Raw genomic sequence first — 4,132 nt, 5'->3', positions numbered from 1 at the left:
AAGTTAATAACTTATTAATATCAAACAAACTTAATCAATTGTGTACTTTCAAGTTAACGTTTTCAACTGTGTGTATTAGTTAACTATTACAAAAAAATATATATAAAACTAACTAGCTAAAAAAATAATACTATTAGTCTTTTAACTTTTATTACAACACATTAAGATTCAATAAATTTTTTGTCGTGTTTACCCTCTGATCTCCTTGAACTTTTTATAGAAAACTTATTTATTTAACCCGTAAAACTTTAATTTCTTGCCATAGTATACAGGGCGACTGCTTATGAGGTAATATACGTCTGCGATATTATTGGCGCCAAATACAAGTACCCGTTGCCACCCGCGGTTGCTAATTGGTATCCATGGCAACGTCACGGGGCTCCACCGGGTTGCCAGGGCGTCGTGATGGCGCCTCACGAGTCGAAATGTGTTTTCAGTTGCCGCCGTGCTGAAACAAGTTTCATCTGCTGCATTCGCATTGCAGCAACATTTTGCAAAAATCAGTGTTTTTTCGCGGCAAGCTTTCTTGCGTGTTAATGAGAAAATTTTGGAATTGATAAAAAATGCAAGTTCTGGTCGTCGAGAAGCGTTTTTGTTAAAAGTTTTAATCAGTGACTGAATCGTTGCAAGAATGTTTAAACATAAGTTTTGAGTTTATAAGATTACCAGTAGTTGTTTTAAGTATTATCGATTATGTAGTTTATTAATTTTGAATTTTTTAAATAATTAGTTAAGAAATTGTTTAGTATATATTTAAATTAAAGTTAATTATAATATAGTTGCACATTTTACACCTGCAAACATAACAAAATACTACTATATGAACTATTGACTTAAAATAAGCTTTTTAAACTAGGTTTGTTTTGTTTTAATGTTTTTTTATATCGATAATAATATTTATTTTCTAATTCTATGAAAATTTTCTCTATGTTCGTTATAGCATAAACAAAACATAGCTAAATCATATTTCTAGAATATTTATAAAAAAGTTTTTAATAATGAACTAGTCAAAAACTTTTATTGAGTAAACTTTAACTTAGTTTTTTTTTTGAATATTTGGTTGTGGAAAGTATGAATTAAATTTTTAACCGTAAAGCTTTACATTAAAACAATAGTAGGTCACCAATCAACAAAATTATAAAATTTATTTTAGAAACAATAAACAGTTATTCATAATTTACTCTAAGAAATAAAACTTTGCAGTTAATTTGAAATGTCGTTTAAATAAACCTAAGTAATAAAGAAATGATTTAATGAAAATAAAAAAATAATACTTTTTCTTAAACATCAGTTTAAAACGTTTGATTACATAGTAACAAACAAAAAAACTGTATAGGTATGAAAGACCAAAAAATAGTTGATATAATTGCAATTACAAGATATAACTAATTTCCTCTCTCAAAAAAAGCAGTTAGTACAATTTTTACAACTTTAAAAGAAGATGTACAAATAAAAATAGATCTTTCTGTTAACCAGTTTGTTAATATATTTAATCTACCTAGCCTGCAAGGGTATCTGTCTGGTACGCAGGACCGGCAGCCCAAGCCAAAACGCCTACTTTTTTTTAAATTTAAGTCAGTTTTATCTAATTCTGTCTTAGATATTTTAAAAATAATAAGTGTATTCAAAAAATTAAATTAAAATTTTATAAAGAATGAAATTGGTTTAACAAAAAAACTGTCTCAACTCTTATTTTTTAATAATTTATTAAAATTTTATATATACCGTAATTAGATTAAACAGGCGGTTTTGCTTTCCAACTGCTGGTCCTGCGTCCCGAGTTCGAGTCCCGGTGGTCGCTTACCATGGGGACGACTACGCAAGAATATAAGAATACGATCAGTGGCCAGCACTTCTGTTAGCCCGATGTGTATTAGGTTGTGAAGATTGGTCGTATTTTCAGACTGAAATGACTATTCCATCAGGACGTGAGCTTGATACGTAGGACCGGCAGCTGAAACCATTTCGGCTAGCTGCCCAGCGCCTACTTTTTGTGATTTGAATATTTTTCACCTAATTTTGTCTTTAATATCTTATTACCCCATAATTTGTTTTAATATTTCCATAGTGTCTAGCATAAGTTTCAAAGCTACCATTAAAAATGTCTGAGACCTTTTTTTTTTTGCTTTTCCTCGTCAACTCCAGAACATGTAGTGTAAAATTTAATTTATGACCTCATGGCCACCCTGTGGTCCCTTTGCTGGTTATGATCCTAAAGGGGCCTACTTTGAGAAACCCTGCTATAAATAAAATAGATAGAAGATAATTCTAAAATAAAAAGATTCTTTACTTACTTTGAAAAAAATGACAGTGTAGTATAAACTATAAGAAAATGTTTTATTAAGTACAAAACAACTAAAAAATTTATTATAATGTTACTAGGTTCAGTATCTATCACAGTGTATTGGATATCTGTTTAATATTTGCAACAAACTAAATAAGATTGACTTTCTTACAAAAAATATAAACAAATAGGTGGCAGTATTTATAGAAGTTAAGATAACTTACATAATTGAAAAAAAACTATAGTTTATATTTATTTTTAAATAGAGTCAGTTAGTTTTTGAAAAAAACATAAATTTACAAAAACGTTACAAAATAAATATCATGTAAAAAGTTTAAAAACCTGTCATATATTTTCTTAATCTTATAGTTTTATATTTGTAGATATAAAAAAATATTTTTAGTAAAAACAGTATTTAATAGCTAAATAGTACACTGTATAAAGCAAAGTTTATATATTAAAGGGTATTTGTTGTTATTTATCAGGTTTATAAAAATATTAATATCTTTAGGAATCGAGTTTATGCAATTTTTAATGTACTTGATTTTTAAAAACTATATATTTAAAACTTTAATTTGCTAAAAGTGTTCATTAAATATTTCAAACTTTACATATAACTAATCTAGTTATTACTACTTTAGTATCAAAGTATTCTGAAGTTAAAAAAAAATTTGAAACCAGGAAATTGCAACAGCATGAGTTATAAATCAAAAAACTTTTTTAAGTAAAAAGTTGATAAAACTTTTTTTGAAAGTGTCCAGCATTAGTGTGACAATTTTGGCTAAAAAAAACTTATTAAAATTATTAAAGTTATTTTAAAGAAAGTTTTTTAATTAAATATAGTATACTAGAAGAAAAACAATTAAAACCTATAAAATGGCAAAAACCTTCAAAAAACTAAGATATTAAAAAAAAAATATTTTAGAATTTTAACTAAGAATTTTATTAAACGTATCTAATTAGTTGCTCTGTGGATGAAAATAAGAAGTAACATTTCTAATAGGTTTCATTTTTATCAAATTTTAAAACTTTAATTTACACTACTGAGCATAACTTAATGGTTAAGATAAACAAATATATAAGGGTATAGTGAAGTGTACATCCAAACTAAAATCCATGATAGAATTTATACTTTACTTATACTAAATGCCGATATCGAATAATACTTAGAGCTACTCTATATAAAACAAGACATGACATGAATGAACATATTGTGTTGAAGCACCATGCAAACAACAATAACAATACAAAAACTTTACTTTAGAATGTTTTAAATAAATAGATAAAATAAAATAGAATAAACGATAAAAACAATCGCTCAACATTTTTGGTCTAAGGAACTGGTGTACTAAAAATCCAATCGGTTATCGAGGCATACACCACATGCTTAATAATTTCTAAAAAGCTAAAAAAAAATTTTTTAGTCTGAACTTTTAAACCTTTAAAAATAAAACAATTAATAAAAAGAAAGAACAGAAAATAAAATTAACTAAGTTATTTGTTAACTGAATAAAGTTTTATTCATAATGTACTCTAAAACTTGTCTAGTAAGATATAATGAAAATAAAGTCTAACCCTAAAGCGTAAAGAATAAACATAGAAAATGAGATCATTTTTTTACTTAAAAACTAAACTTAAACCTAATTAGTAAAACAAGTTAAACAACACTAATAGCAGACAAGAAAATACTTGAAATGAGCGTTAACTTATCTCGATTAGCATTTGTTGCAATTTTTTTTAAAGTCAAAGTTTTAGATCCAACTATTTTCCTTATTATAAAGCTAACTAATATCTTTTTTAGTTCTAGAGAATGCTCCTTTGCCATTAATTTAAAAACATACATTAAAT

This window comes from Thalia democratica, chromosome 5 (assembly GCF_965202585.1).
Source record: "Thalia democratica chromosome 5, ktThaDemo2.hap1.1, whole genome shotgun sequence".
In the NCBI taxonomy this organism is placed as follows: domain Eukaryota; kingdom Metazoa; phylum Chordata; class Thaliacea; order Salpida; family Salpidae; genus Thalia; species Thalia democratica.
Note: the sequence above shows the minus strand (reverse complement) of the source record.